This window comes from Peromyscus californicus, unplaced genomic scaffold (genome assembly GCF_007827085.1).
Source record: "Peromyscus californicus insignis strain IS unplaced genomic scaffold, ASM782708v3 Scaffold_5__1_contigs__length_169319896, whole genome shotgun sequence".
NCBI classification, from domain to species: domain Eukaryota; kingdom Metazoa; phylum Chordata; class Mammalia; order Rodentia; family Cricetidae; genus Peromyscus; species Peromyscus californicus.
In genome coordinates this window covers 122110717-122127891 of record NW_026294573.1, presented here as the reverse complement: position 1 = coordinate 122127891, position 17175 = coordinate 122110717, and the positions used below count along the sequence as shown (strand labels likewise).

At 36.1% G+C, this 17175-nt stretch overlaps 1 protein-coding gene across 17 annotated transcripts in view; it reads right to left on the bottom strand.

Annotated features, from left to right (window-relative positions):
* The window catches only part of LOC128096701 (uncharacterized), an 868750-nt gene that overhangs the window by 391188 nt on the left and 460387 nt on the right, over positions 1-17175 (bottom strand). For 5 of the 17 annotated variants that reach the window (XM_052716594.1, XM_052716590.1, XM_052716589.1 and 2 more), the window contains one exon: positions 879-16207. The exons of the other annotated variants lie outside the window; for them this stretch is intronic. The gene's annotated coding sequence lies outside the window, so the exon portion shown is untranslated. The remainder of the gene's footprint in view (positions 1-878; positions 16208-17175) is intronic. 17 annotated transcript variants of the gene reach the window in all.

Here is a 17175-nt window from a genome sequence, read left to right as displayed (position 1 = left end):
ATTCTATACCTACATATAATTCCTTGTTAGATTATGGTATATCTTTCAAAGGAGAGATAGTAATTATAGCACATATCTTTTCATCATATATAGCACAAAATTTCAAAAGTTTGGAATAGAAACAAGGACTAACTTCAAGAACAGGGGTGGGGATAGTAAATTACCTCACCCTCTAGAGAACAATGGATATCAGCCACTTCCTTTTCTACCTCTTTTGACAATATTAATTGGGTTACAAGCAATTATGATTTGATTTATTTTTAATGACTTCCTGTTTTTAAAAATAAAGACAAAAGGAGTGTTTGCCAATTAAAAGATTATGAGTATTATTTTACTTTTCTTACAAATGACTAGACAATTTTGTAACACAGAAGGTGTCTAGGAGAATGTCTGATGAAAAATGCTTTATCTTTTTTCTCATTATGAAGGTTAAAAAGACACTCTGGTTAGCTTGCTACTCATGCCCAGATCTGCCATGAGTTGCTGGTAAGAAATAATCTGAAGAAGTCACTGTTCATAAGGAATTCAAGTTCATAAGGCTCTATGGTAGGTAATCTCTCCTCACAGGAATTGGTCCATAGCTTTTCAAACCTGGAACTGAGTAGTGTTTAAGCTCAGATTAGAAATACTGTACTGTACAAGTTATCCAAGAAACGAAGCTCACACTCCAAGGTGGACCAGAGACCAAGAGAGTACATTCAGAGCCTCCACAGAAGAAATGTTTTGTGTCTGGGTCTTGCAGAAAGCTCTGTCATCAAGCCAACCAAGAGAACAGAGAGTAAAATATGCAGATATGAAAAACATTTCTTGCCAGAAGAAAAGTAAAACAATCCAATCAATTTCAGTTGTGTAGAAAGCAGCTCCTAGAAACTACTTACAAACTCCAGCAGAGCAGAAGGTTTCTCATCCATTTCCAGCAAGTTTATAAATCTCACAGGGGACTCTCTTCATTCATGTACTAAGAGTATGAATTTGGGGCAGTCATGGTAAAATCATCCAGCAAAGTTTTTAACCCCTCAGCCCTCCTTCGTTTAGTTACAGTATCTTCATCCCAGTTTGCTGCCCCGCTGCTTGGAGTTCTGTTACACAGAGTGCTTGTGGCTTTAAAAATGCAAAATGGTTGCCAGAAGAAACAGTTTTGCCATGAAGCAAATGTTCATACTCTGCAATGCTAATTTATGTCCTCTCCTATAGCTATACAGGTTGCTACGTGCAATGAATTAAATATTAATGGAAATTATGTGATGAGGTTACTAGAGGATCTTTACAAAACCAAAATGTTTGAACATAGGTGCAACCTCTATGTGGTGACATTTTGCTACTTTGAAAATTTGAAAAATAAGCAAATGAAAGTATTCAGAAAATTCAAGTGACTGTAAACCTTACTATGCATAACATCCTATTTCTTACCCTGGTTGTGGGATACATAGGTTTGGACCTTGGTGAAAAATAAAATCCCCTAGCCTCAATTTGTAACAGGTAGACATCAGTTTGTACATACTACATATCAATAGGAAGATTGGGCTATTTCAGCACCAGCAAGAAAATGGTTCCTACACCCACAATGCAAATACAAAGATATTTTACAATCCTAAACCTGAAACAAACCAGGAGATATTGGAAACATTTATTCCCTTTGAAAATGATAGTTTCCATTCTTGAAGAAATTCAAACAAATGTAATAAGTATTCTGGTTATGAGATATTCAAGAGAAATTTCCCCCCAACAATAACAACATACCTTCATGTGAATGAATCAAGAAACACGATTTTAAAATTTTTGCACATGGTTTTGTTCCTACCTCTGTGCTTCTCTCTAAGAGAACTGCTGCACTAGAAGTTGAAAGATAGCTTCTGTGGTATTTGACAACAGGGAAGGAGGCTCTATCGGCCAAGAGGGACAATGAGCTGACTGACTTCCTGGTATTCTACAGGTAGGAAATTACCTTGATACTTCCTACGACTGCTGATTTTTCTTTCTGCCGACACCTCTGAGGCTCTGAAAGTTGCCTTGCTCACATCCTCTGCTACTAGTGTCAAAGCACACGCTCAATCTTCACATGCCAAGAGAGAGGCAAAACTTTATTTTAATGCCCAAAAGACTTAGCTCCTGTCAAGGATATTCATTTAACACTCACAGTTTGTCTATGGCAACTTGAAGATGTTGTCTTAGAGAGGGGGGCTGCCAGGGATAGGGTGAAGAGGAAAGGCTTTTCTGAAGAAGCCTTGTACTTTTCCACACCCCAAAGGCAAGTTATGGAAGAAAAGGGCCAGTTAACTGTTGTTTACAAGATCCAAGCTTGCTCTGGAGGAGACAGGATAACCTGAATAATAAGATCCTTACAGTCGACTAACAAAGGAAATCTTTCTAAAGAATAAAAACTTCCTTCCATGAAAATAATTACTATCAAGTATTATTTCTTATTTATTGTCTGCCAGTTACAGCTAATAAATTTCGTGGTAAGAAAAAAATATTATCAGCATTTATTATAAACTTGAGCTTCCATAACATACCAAACACACTAAATATCACATTGAAAGCATAGTTATTCCTAAGCATGTGCCACCTCATACCAATGTGCACAATGTATACAGAATAAGCATATAATACTCCTAGGTATTTATACAAAAGTAACCAAACATTATAGCAAAGAATTGTTATCTGGCTAAGTGGCATACAGAAACCAACCCATCCTACTAAGGAACACCAAAACAACAACAACAACAATAACAACAACCATATTCCTACAGTATGTTCACTTTAGGACATTTATCATGTCCCATGCTGCCCCAGGCTCCCTGATGATTTTGATGGCCTTATTTATGTCATTCTGAAGCTCATCCAAGAACACAGTGAGGTACACAAACTTAGTTCATTGAGTCCTTTTTTTCTTTCCTTAGACTATTTTTAAAAACTGCATATTTTACACAATAAATCCTAATTCAGTCGATACTAGTTCATTCAAATAGCATCTGAATTTTAAAATTGGCTCCTTTTCAGACAATTAGTCAGGGTGCCAATTTCCCAGTCAAATAAAATCATTTTCCCATTAACATTTTTGGTTACATAATCTGCTATACAAATATAATACTATTTAAACTCAATGTGCAAATTAAGTCCCTAGAATATCTCAGTTGCTAATTTGGTCAGATAACTCCAAGCATACATTTTGCTGTCATTTAAATTGGAGATTTGTCTGGTGGCTGATTGCTTTCCAAGGGTGAGAATGTGGCTGAAGAGCCCAGTACATGTCTCAGATTTTCCACACTTCACACACATGGAAGCAGTCTTTGGGCTGGGACTCTCTCCTCTGTCTGCAGAGCATATTGTACTTACAGCCCTGCCTTTCCTCCTTGTAGGCTGCCAGACACACTTGCCCAAAAAGAGTCACTCAGTCTTTGATTTTTTTGCATGTAAGTTTGGCCTGTCTGATGTTGTTTGCATAGCCATGCCACATTGTTAGAAGTTGTGATTCAATGTGTCCTCCAAGCCTTTCTTTTGCCAGGCCTGCCCCCACCTCCTCACAATGCCCCATTTCAGCTCCCCGCTGAGCGGCTGACTCAGGGCCTCCTAGTGAATCATGCCCCAACTTTGCCTGTTTCCCATGCTTGCTGCTGTGCTGGGCCTCACTGTTACAAACCCAGCTGGGGTAACTTTTAGAAATTCTGCTTTCACATTTACGTCACATATGTCTTGCAGGTGATGTAGGAAACTGCCTGCGACATCTGTGACAGACCGAGATCTCTCAACCATATGGAAGGTTGGACAGTACTAAACATTTGATTGGATCCAGAGTTTGGTGCCACATTTGACTGCCAACCTCCCAAAAGGCACGCGGGCTATCCTGAGTGGGTTTCCATTTCTTTGTTTCTCAAACTTGCAGTTTAGGCTAGTTTTATTTCCAGCAACATCAGTAATACACAAGACCATCAAGGATGGGAATGGGGGTTCTTATGGCACATTAACAGGAATAGAAATTTTGGTTATTCCAATTGGGGCACTGCGATCAAACAAATAAGGTCTGATTTTTTGTTTGAATTATGATTATCAGTTCTACTTTATGGAATTAGTATAAATTAACAAATGATAATCTATATGAATAACGTAGTACATACAAAATACATTTGTGTGCTCATTAAATATTAGCTGTTGGAGTACACGTGACAAAACTGGGTTCTTCAGATATAAGAATAACACTTGTGTTTTGCAAAAGTGTCCATTTATTTAACGTGCTCTCATTTAACTCCTTGCCTTACCATCGTTGTTATTAAATCTGTTTTAGAAAATATACAAATGGAAGTCTTTAAACCTTCTTTCAGTCCCAAGACCAAATGATGTATTTTAGAGTAGTTAGTGCTCTACAAGGGAAACCTGCAGTGTATTCTTGAATCTCCAAATTGAGTAAGAGTTCTTGAAGATATTTATACTTCTGCCCAATGCTACCCTTCACCATGTGTCCATCATTCTGTTAGTTATGAAAACTATAATCTAAGTTGATAGTCCAGACCTTCACTCAGTTTTGTGTATTTGAACTGAGTTGGATAATTAAGCCATTATCACTGGCTCTGTTACCAAAACTGACTTATCACTGGAATGTAGACCCTTATAATATCTTAAAGTAGAAGTGTAAGGAACATCACAGGCACATGGTCTCCATGGGAAGAATTCTTTCATGCCTCTTCATTCTTCTGAAGGACTTTTGTTGGTGGAGGCTTTACTGAATTTGGAATCCTTTCAACATTAATCAACCACTGTCCTTCATATACCTGATATCTGCATACCTGGGTTATATGAGCATGCTCTATTTTTGTATGCTTGATCTGCAAATGTTGAAAATAGCTTATTATTTACCTGGCATTTACTTTCTATCATGAAAGCATCCTCCATTCATTCTATTATTATTCGGGATTTGTTGCCCTCTATTATGATGAGAGACACTCTTCAGTTTTAAGTTACAGATAATTCATGAACTTTACTTTCTTTTACTGAAGAAAACTTTCTTCTTGAAAAAAAAAACAACATTGCAAAATAACAGCACAATTAACTTTTATTGCTTTTTCATGCTACATTTTACCAAAGACAGTGATCTTGTCCTAAATTTTATTCTTTGGGCCTTCTTTTCTTACTTTTTATGGGGTCATGGTGTGGGACATTCTGTAGATGTTGCTCTCAAAAATGCATTGCTTATTTGAACACACTCTGCTAGTAAACTCTCTATTACACTTTTGTTTGGTACTCCCTGGTTGCATATAACACATAGAGTTACATACTGATCAATTCTCATGTTTTTCTCACTGTAGCTTTTTAAAGTGATAAATTAACATTCTGATTTTAATCTTCCATTATATTTCAGCTGCCCTCATCCTCAAAGTTATTGAGAACAGAATTATACCCACATTTCTCTGTATTTCTTGAAATATACTTGGTGAACTTGTAAATTGAGTATGTTTGCCTAGGCACTTTTGACACTATTTGAACTTGTAAGAAGCAAGTAAATTCTCAGATTATTGATATCACTTACTTTATGAGTTCTTATACAAAATATTAGAATTCATCACACTTTATCTTTATGAGTGATTAGGAATGAGATAATACATTAAATAGATTTTAGATTCCTAAAATAGAGTGGCTAACATCACTCACTCTGCTGTTAGGTCTGTCATATCGATAATGAAACATTCAAGGCACACTTTCCTTTTAACAAAGCTATTGAATTAAATCTCTATAGTTGACACCCTTGCATTTATCACAAGTATCACCTAATAAATCTCATTGATACCAATATCATACCTATATGTTCTTCAGTAATTTAGTCTAATGCATAAAATATGGTTGATTGGGATATAGTTTTGTATATAAAAATGCACATGCACAATTATATACTTATACATAGATATATGTAAAATTTATATTGATATATGCAAGTTATATATATGTGTGTGTGTGTGCTGTGTGTAAATGTTTATTTGTTTGTGTGTGTGTATACATGCTGAAATATTGGTGATTGTTTTCTAATCCTTTCCTCTGTGTATCTTCCTTTAAATTATTGAGCATCATCTTGAGAGTTTTGTATTTTATACTAGGCCTCTGTATAGCTAGTTCATTTTGGCACCCATGATTCTATTGTTCTATATACATTTTATATGTGTATCTATCATGTATATTATACATATAATATATATTATATATTATACATATAATATACTATATATGATATGTATTAAACCGAATAACACTCAGTTTTGAAGTTCACTGTTAGATTTATCTTTTAAAAATCTACTTTATTTAGATCTACTAAAAAGCATAATCTTCCTAATGTTTTAAGAAGCCTGTCACCAATATTTTTGGCACATCATCTGAAATTGAAAACAATTGGCCACAACACAATAATGATAGATTTTTCTTTTTTTGTGGGTTATCCTTATATGTGACTAGGATGGCTCTATATTGCAGAGAGAGAAAGCTCAGCAGTGCCCTAAAATCTTTCTTTTTTCTTCTGAAGGTAAAAACAATTATGATGTTTCTACCAGATTCCTTCTATTATTTAACATATATTTCTTGGATCCCATAAAGTTATAGCCATTTTCCTATCTCAACAGGTAGGTAGGTGAATCTGCTGTAACAGGAAGAAACTCATCAACTGGATATATTAACATGTCCAGAATTCACGGTCACCTATGGGAAGACAACGGTAAGACTGCCCAACTCTTCTTGGGGTGGCCATTCACGGTCACCTATGGGAAGACTGCCCAACTCTTCTTGGGGTGGCCATTCACGGTCACCTATGGGAAGACAATGGTAAGACTGCCCAACTCTTCTTGGGGTGGCCGGAGCCTGTCACTTTCTGTCATTAGCCTCCAACTCAAGAATATTCATGAATATCTTAAAACTAATATAAAAATTAAATGATCAAAAATACAATTCAAACTTTCTACTTGTTCTTAGCAAGACAGGGATGGCTCTGCCAAAACCTGGCAGGTTCTCACTCAGACTGCTGCTGTGTGTTCAACCGGGAGCCTACGGTCTTGCTCTGGGATCTGAGGACACTGCTGAACACAGTCCATCAGTACTTTCACATACATACCCGACGGATGGTTGGGCTTGGGCTTTGTTCTAACCTGAAATTCACATGCCTCACAATTGTTTGTTAGGTCCTTCACTTTATTATAGAACTCAACTTGGCAAGCTCTAATCTGCCATTCTGCCTCTACCTCCTAGCTGTCTCACCTCTTTTTTTCCTCTCTTCATTTCTTCTGTTTCAACAATTTTCGGATTACTTCTTAAACTTTTTTGAATAACTGTTTTGGAAGTTTGTCTATAGTGATATTTTCAGTGATACTGTATGTTTTTGTGAATAATTTTCCTTTTCTGTATGTTATTTAGTATATTTTGTATGTTCATACAGTTCAAGGTCCTTTCATTTTTCCTTTGAAAGTCCAATTACTCTTTTCACAGATTTTAGGGGAAAGGGTTTCTTTCATTCACCTAAATGTTTTCTGTCCACAAGGTTTGTTGCTTACTATCACTCCAGTTTCTCTGCACCATATGAACTCTGCATTGGAGCTTTCTAGTCAATTTGCAACCTTGTAGATGTTCTAGGTTTTTTTTATTTTTTTTTTTAAATTTTCCTTGGGTTTTTATTTGCTTATTTGCTTATTTGCTTGCTTGCCTGAATGAAACTCCATAGTGGATTTTCTTTCCTTTGGTTCATTAGTCATATTATTGTAGTTTATTCATATGCATGCATGGATTCTATTGGGTCATACTGATCTGCTGAGCTTCTTTCCTCAGTCCTCAATTCTCAAACATTTGGTTCTGTGAATTCCAGCAATAACAGTGTCCTTACTTATTACATTGTTCCTGGACTCAGACTCATAATGTGAACTTTCTTCCTTGGTTTCCTTTCCCTAAATGGTGGACCATAAAGAATTACCATCAATCAGAAATCTAGAGTAATTGTAAGACCTAGCTCCTTTGTTTTATTCTCACAATAACTACTATAATGTGCCTATTTCCCAAAACACAGAAATAGCTAACTATTTGATGTTGTTTCTTGTTTTCCAAGTGATTACAAATTAGGCATAATTTCAGACTAACTGTTGACCTTTACAGTTTATAGTGTCCTCTTTTTCACCACATAAAATACCTTCAACCATGTCCAAATGCTTGTTAAGAAAAATATCAGTGTGATTCTTTTCTACTGATTCTATTTTATAAGAAGTAATCTAAAGAGTACATATACATACATAAAGAGATATTTCTATTATTTTTAATTATATTTACGTTTGTCTATGTGTATGCACACAAGAATGAAGGAGCCTACAGAGAACAGAGCTGGTTCCCGAGTGGTAAGCCACTTGAATTGAGTGCTTGGAACCAAACTTGGTAACTACAAGAGCAGTATGCGTTCTTCACTGCTGACTCATTTTCTCAGCCCTGAAAATTTATATTATGTGAAACATTATTCAGAGATATTGTAACATTGTATATCTTTATTTTAACATTTCACCTTTTTCTTTTGATTATTTCAGGAATTTTGGTCATTTTCCAACATTCATGAACATCCTTAAAAAATGGTTTTTAATGGAGAGAGGAGAAAGATTTTGAAAGTTTCTGAATGAAAGCCTGGTTTGATGGTGTATGTCTGTAATCACAGAAGACAATTTGAGATTTCAAGGTCATCCTTGGTCCCACAGTGAGTTCAAGGTCAGCTTGGCTTACATGAAATTCAGTCTCAAAGCAAAAATTTTAAAATTAAGAAACAAAAACACTGGACTGTAGAACAGCCTCAGTTGCTGAGTACTCGATGCTGTTACAGAGAACTAGGGTTTGATTCCCAAGCACTCACAGGATGGCTCACAGCCATCCAAAACTCCAGTTCTAGGTGAACTGATCTTGCTTCGGCCTCCATTAGCACCAGAAACACACATGACACACAGACTTAAATGTGAACAAAACACACATGAAAGCTCTAGATGACTTCACAACCTTTACTTCAAATGGGAAACGTGAACAAGATGGCGTCTTACTAGAAATCGAGATCATTTGGGACTGCATTTCAAATGTGAGAACTGCCCACCCTCCGATTTCCTCTTACTCCTGGAGCCTAGGTAGTTGTGTGCAGTTCTCAATCGTAAACCTAGGTATTGTATACCTCAGTATTTGTTCATTTTCAAGGTCCCTTCTCATTGGCAGTACCTATCCTCCTTACTGGTATTTCTTCACTGGCATTGTGAAACTGAAAAAGAATGGTGGGAAATATAATTATTTTAAAAAAAGTGTTTATTCTCCTTGACTTTTTAGCTCCCAGCTACAAATATGTAAATTGCTCCAGTGAAATACCCCTAAATGCCAATTTAACCTCAGTAAGTTTTCCTTTTTCCTAAGACTTTTGCCCTTCCAAACCTACCTCCTTGCAGTGTCAGTAGACATCTCCTTTTTCTATTCAACACAACTTTTTTAAAATCATTTTCCATATAAAGCTTCCTCTAATAACAGATCCTGTATTATTCAGAAAAATTCAGTGCATCTTTCTCCTTCTTTTGAGCTACAATTGTTGGAGATGGTGGATGACAGATGGTAGATAGATAGATAGATAGATAGATAGATAGATAGATAGATAGATAGGAGATAGTTGGAGGAGTTTCCTATAGGCAAGAAGTTACTTGATCATCTTTAACTGTTGAAGGACTGACACAGTCAACTCTCAGTATGTATTAATGTTTTTAATTATGTTTCTTCTATCATCTTATCTTCCTACAAAATAAAATGGACCTGTACAGTTCTAAAGACATACATACATTACTCTCTGAAACTTTTCTCACCCTAACACCATCATTTATATGGTGTCCAGATATGCCCTTGAACAGTTTTTCCTTTCCTGGCCCTAATTTGGTATGATCCAAATTTAATCAACCATTCTTCAACCAACATATTCTCAGTGTTCTATATTCCACTGAAGGCAGAAGCAAGGAGTCAGTGTTTTCCCTCCCTTAGCTACACCGTGAGTTCCTTGTCAGCACAACTGTACCTTCTGCTTAACAAAGACTTTTAGTGACCTAAGTTCAATACTATGAACCTGTAAAACCTGATACAAGTACATTTGGTCATCAGCAAACCTCAAAAATAACAGAATTATTTTTAGTTGACTAGGCAAAACTAGCTTCTTGTTTGGTTCTACTTTTCAAAACATAATCAAAATACAACACAGATACTAAATTATCACACAGATACTCCTCCATATGTCTGTTCAACTATCTATGTATGCATACATATATATATATATATATATATATATATGTATGTATGTGTGTATCTGTCTATCTATCTATCTATCTATCTATCTATCTATCTATCTATCTACCAACTACAACAACTGTAGTCTAAAAGATGATCACAGATTCACTGATTTTTTTTGAATGATGATAAAGGATCTGTTGTCAGGAAAAGCTTTGCATGCTTTATATCCCAAGACACACACTTCAATACTTTCCATGCCGAGAAGAAATTTATCACCAGGGTATTGCAAACTAATGTGGAAAACATGTTGAATATCATTCAAGATTTAAATTCAAGGTATTAGATTACAAAAAATGAAAAAATAACAATCTTCTTGGAAGCAAAACTTTAAATACAATGACATATGTTAATGTAAAATTCCTTATTCTTAAAATTCACTTTGAATTTCCTCTGGAAAATATTCTATTCTCTGCTACGTTATCAGTCCCACCTAACAGATCCATCAGGAAGGAAAGAGCCTTCTCTTTGAAGGATTACCACACCACAATATACGGTCTTCAATAATGTAAACAAAATAGAGATTTTTTTCATCAGTTAACTAGTTTATCAGTGTTTTCACCTCTTTTCCTATCTCTGGAATCCTTTCATTTGTCAGAGGACATATAATTTTAGTAGAAACTAATGGTAATGTCTGAGGAGAAGTGATAGCAACAAAGGTTAATTTTTGTGTCTGAGCATTTCCAAGCATTGAAATTCTCTCTCTCTCTCTCTCTCTCTCTCTCTCTCTCTCTCTCTCTCTCTCTCTCTCTCTCTCTCTCTCTCACACACACACACACACACACACACACACACACACACACACACACACACACATCTAAGCAACTAATTGGCAATGGTTAACAAACAAGCAAGGAGACACATAGAAAGGAGAAGGTTGCACCACTCTTTCCTCGTATGCAAATCTTGGTTGTGCAATTCCTACTGCTTCACTTAACATTCAGAATGTTAAAACGCTCTGGATCTACCCCAACTTTCTCTCATGAAAACCCAAAGAAATACACAATTTTCACAAGTGACATCAGTCTTCAGATATTAGCAAATGCGTTCACATTATTTTTTTATAAATCAAAAATAACAGAAATAAAATACAAAAACACCTGCACAAAATAGTGTTCAGTCCAACTAAGAAGAGAAGGGGAAGGAGAAGGCGGAGGGGGTGGTAAATATGGCACAGTGGGAGAACAGAGCTTCGGGTAAAGAAAGCAAAGCTGTGTGACAGATGGAAAGGTCTCAATGGATGAATGGTACTACTACAAATAAGTAGCAGGCAGCCAGAGGGAATCAAATAATGATTATGGAAGAAAAATGAGAGCTAAAAAAGATGAAAAGAATGTTTTGACTCAAGCTAAAGATTCTATGTTAATAAAATTCCTTATTTTAAAAATATATTTAATTATAACCCCATACAAGGTAGAAAATAATTCATGTCAAATAGAGTAGACAGCTGACAAGTGAGCCAGTATGGACAATATAAAAAGCTCAACATGTCCTTGGAGAGGAAGGAATGCATTCCACAATTTGTAGTGGCATGCCCCCAAACCCGAACAGATTACTTTCTGACGATCAATATCTGTAACCACCAGAGGCCTGTTAGAGAGTTTTTAAAAAAATCAGCTTCAAAGAGACGTGGTCCCCAGCTTACATTCTATTTTTGCCAGTGGGTGCTGAGGTAAGAGTTTTGGACAAGGCTCATTTTTCTTCTCTTTATAAGGTTGTGTATTGAATATGAAGCACCCTAGCATGTTCTGACTCCAGCAGGCTAGTTGGATCCTGTTTATAGAAACTGTAAAACAGAGCTGGCCTCCTCACAAGCATAGAGTCAGGCAAGACACATCCAGCACAGTGATCGTACTGGACTGGGTTTCCAGTAGCAGGAACTTAGTCGCAGTCAGAGCTCCTAATGTGCAGAGAAAATGGAATGTGCTATTTGGCAGTTTGCCTGAAACCTTAGAACATCTTAGCTTTCCCTTTATTTGTAGTATGCTCAAATATTAGTGAATGGAAGAAATGTTTTTCTTTAACATCTTTCTACCTATCATGAAACCATTGAAAATCTATTTCTAACAATGAAGCAAATTAAAAAGCAAACAACAACAAAACACATAATTTCCCTATGCTTCACCAACTGTACAATATGTACTAAAAATGTAAAACAACTGTTACCATGGTACGTTCTACAGCACTGACGTCTAGGGCACATGATTTTACATTCTACATGCACAATTTTATTTGAACTTAGCTTCCAGATTTCTCAGCACATCAGAATCAGAAGATACCCAAAATCTGTGAACCTATAGTTGAGGATTTCTTTTCTGAAATTCTGCCTAAGGCCCCATTCAACTTCATTAGAATCATTTCCATTTGGCTAAAATAATTTTTCTAAGTATTGGGAATTAAAAACACTCCTGAGAAAGAAGAGGATATTTCTTCTGTGTCTATCACTTAAGATTTGAAACCTTCCTTTCTAACTGAATCTGGAGACCACCGTAACTTCTATGTCTAGTGAGACAGGGGACCTGCCCGCCTCTACCACTCCAGCCCTGAGACTGAAGATGTCACTACTGTCCGTCCTTGTACGTGGGTGCTCTCACTGCGACTTCAGGTTCTCATGCGTTCACACCAAGCACTTGAACCCCCGTGGGTCGCCTGAGCCCTTTCCACTGCTTCATAGAACAAATTATGCTACCAAGTTTTGTCAACATAGAAAAGTTTACAGTTATTCAGAGTGATAAATTAGAACATAAGAGAGCACTGTTTTTCAAAGTCTGATTTGGGAAGTCCTCAGCTGTCCCCAGACATTTTGGGAGAATCTATTTGGTGAATTTAATAATAGTAAGATTTTCCTTTACATATTGATTGCATTATAGATTCAAAGAAAAAAAATTGAAGCATATAATAATGTCATTACTCTGATAGAAAGTAGGAGGGCATTTGGATAGTTTGCATTTAAAATCACTCCTTCTGCCTTTTGGAGAACAATTATGAGTGGGAAACAGTGTGGGCAAAGGTGTCCATTTGAACACATGATAATGATGACTCCAACTGAGGTGAGAGGGGATACGATCATTAAATTTTTATTCATATTGATATAGAATCAATAGGATTTATGCATGGGAGTTAAAGTAAGAGAATTTTAAAAGGCAAGTCCACTTGTGGCTGTGGCCAACGAGAAGGAATACAAGATGCCGAAAACATACAAGATACGTGAAAACTAAACTTTTTCTGTAATGATTTCAAAGTGACTTATAAAAGCAGACATTAGAAAGGGACCTTGAGATCAGGAATAAAATTGGAAATGTGAGTTTCCCTGGCATAAAAACAGATATTTAAGTAGCCAGTGTTCCTAACTGCTGAGTGTTTTTAAGAAAGTAGATGCACAGTAAGAACTGAGCAGGGCTCGGTGCAGAGCCGAAGATGCATTGGTATGACAGCTGATGTCATCTTCTTACTTATTGTATTTTTAAATTATTTTTGATTCATATGAGTTCTTTATCTGAATTATGTACATGCACCGTATATGTGTCTGATGCATGAGGAGGCCAGAGAAGGGCACCAGGTTCCCTGTATTCAGAGTTACACACAGTAATGATCTGCCATGAGGGTTCTGAAATTCAAATCTGGGTCACCTGATGAAGTAGCTAGTGTTCCTAAATACTGAGCCATATTTCTAGCCTCCATTTTTAAAAATTTTACATACCAATATAATTTTTTTCTAAACTGAAAAATGACTTATGTGCAGTCAATTAAAAAGTTTTAATGATTGGTCTCTTCTTCTCACATATGTTTATTTGTGTGCCTCCAACAATCAATTATTGCTTAGAGCAACATAGGACATTTCACAGGAAATGGATACTTGCTTCTGGGATATTCACACAACAACCAAACTTACATCTAAGCATTCGCTATGCATTGTCTTCAATGGCTACCAACTATTTTTTTTGTCCCTATTTTAAATGAATATACAAAAATGAAGAAACATTTATTTGAATACTTCAACATAAGAAGTAGTGAAACGTGGGAAAGGATACTAAAGAAGCAAGGAAAATGCATGTATCTGAAGAGGAGTGGAAGCTCAAGGGACTCCCATTTTTTAAAAAGTATTTAGAAGTTATGATATCTGCGATGAGTTGGAGGCTGAATCTTTTCCATATTTCCCATCTGTGATCAAACTACAGTGGCCAATTGTACTCTGAAAAGAACTTCCCTGGAAAGCCTGGTTTAAAAGCTCCCAACATATTGCCAACAACCTGGCCATGTGCTTCTCATGCCTAAATCCGTTCTTTCTGTTCTCTGCAATAAGCCCAATATTACTTGATCCTGTGTGGTGTTTCCTAAATATCTGGCTAATTGCAGGACCCACCAACAGCAAACAGTAAAATATAAGAGAAAGTATCAGTTTATGCTCATTTCAAAGCACTTACTCTATAATGGAAAAATTAGATATTGCGAGAAGGATTTGGTTTAGCACCAATTCCTAATTTTATATTTGATGTAGAAAATGAATAAGCTATTATGACCTCTCTTAACGAAGTTATTCTCTGTTCAGTGCATATAAGCATCTTGATAGTAATCTAGTAACCTTGATAACTCTAGATGGCAGTTCATAATATGGTAATATGTATACTTTCCAAGCAGGAAAACATAATTATAGTTCAAATATTCTGTACTCAATAAAAATATAATTTCAATGAAATATATATATATTCTGAGGCACCAAATACATATGAAGTGTTATACCAGCCCTTTCTTGTAGTCCAAGAGGTAGCATGTTCCAGATGACTATTATTAACAAGCATGTATGCCTTAGGAACCATCATATTGAAGAAATAAAGGTTACAAAACAATTAGAAGATATCAAAAGGTATTAACATGTAAACAATACCTTATGAACAGAAGCTAAACTTAAAATAAGAAGATAAATAATTTCATGCTTTTTGTTTTCTTTTAAAGGTGAGGATGAGGCTGGGCAGTGGTTGCGCACGCCTTTAATCCCAGTACTTGGGAGGCAGAGTCAGACAAATCTCTGTGAGTTCAAGGCCAGCCTGGTCTACAAAGTGAGATTCAGGACAGGCACCAAAACAACACAGAGAAACCCTGTTTCAAACAAAAACAAAAACAAAAACAAAAACAAAAAACAAAAACAAAACAAAACAAAAGATGGGGATGAAATACAGTTAATGGGTATTGCTTTAAACTTATAGAAGGGGCAAGATGTGGTGTACACCTTTAATTCCAGCACATGAGAAGCAGAGCCAGGCAGATCTCTGTGAGTACAAGACCAGCATGGTCTCTATAGTGAGTGCCAGGCCAGGCAGAAGTCATAAGAAGACTCTTTTTCAAAACTAATTAATTAAATAAGTAAACTGACAGAAGAGAATATGAAGATTTGCTGGTAGAAATCTATGAAAACAAAAAAGCAAGAATAGGAGAGTTAGAGTTGAAAGAAAAAAAGAAAGCGAGAGAAGGAGACTGAAAGGTCAGAATTCAGGACAAACATCAAAAAGGACGTTTGAAGATGAAAATTTCCTTGATATATAGAAAAACCTCACAAAAAATATCAGACAACACTTGGTCATATATTTATCATGCATACATCTAAAATAAAACTGACAGAAATATTTCAAAATAGAACATTCATCTTGAAAAAGTCAGTAAGGAATTATCAATGGAAGTCAAAACTAAAGCTACATGCATTTAAGACATAAATTATGCTTTGCACCCAGTGGTTTTCTGACTTGAAATGCTGAGAGCAGGGCAAGCAGCAGGTAGAAGTCAGGCAGGAACAGGAACAGAAGGATCAGGTTAGCCTGCAATGGGACAAAGGGTGGCTCCACAGACTATAGAGGAAATGATGGTGAGGAGAATATCAGTCTTCCAGTCCTTGATGGTCTCTCTCCAAATTAGCCTCCTAAGAAAAGAGAGAATGAATCTGAACAGGGGCTGCATTCTTGGTACTCATTGTATTAAGGTCTGTGGCCTAAAGCAATAGCAGAAAAAATTTAGTCCTTATTCATGTTAAGTTGTAAACTGTGTTTAAATTACAGGAGTTAATATCTTAATTATAAGTAAATTAATTAATTTATAACTATAAATTAAATTATAAATAAAAATAATAGAAGAAAGCATAAGACTAAAAAGAGTGGAGGAAGAAGGAGAAGAGAGGATAAAATAATAGAAAGGATGTCTAAAAAAGTTATAAGTAGTCATACGATTGAATATCCACTAAAATTCTTATAATCATGCAAGTCCACATATAAATATACATAAATAGCTTAAATGAAACTTTCTTATTTGAGCTTGCAGTGCTCTATCCGGGAGTCCAAGACTCTCAAAGAGCCAAAGACCACCTAACATCAGGTGAGAATCCCTCTTTTGAGTTGTTGGTCAAAGTTATCCAACCAGATGACCAAAACATTACAGGCTATTATTACTTTCCTTAGATGAACTCCAGAGGCAGAAGGTAAGTCAACATTGTTGAAGACACCATGTGCTTGAGTTCCAAGCCCCTGAATATCCTTTCACTGACTACTGGCTTCCATGGCACCAGAAAGAGCCGTGAAAGCTTCCAAAGGAAGAAAGCACCCAACATTCCTATCCTATGATGCCTATGAACCACAACAATGACCAGCCTGACACAATAACAATAAAAGTACAGCAGAGACAGGAGTACCTTAACTACCAATAGATCTCTAATTGGACTTAAGGCACGCAAGAGGAGAGAAATCATGCCTGATACTGGAAATATAGTCAATGAAACAGTATTAGTGAAGTCATGGATCTAGGGGAGAACTTACAACCACACTTCATCAAAACAGCATAATCTTTAATTAAATTCTGAATATTTGTCTTATATGCACAGATAAATGTATCCGAGAA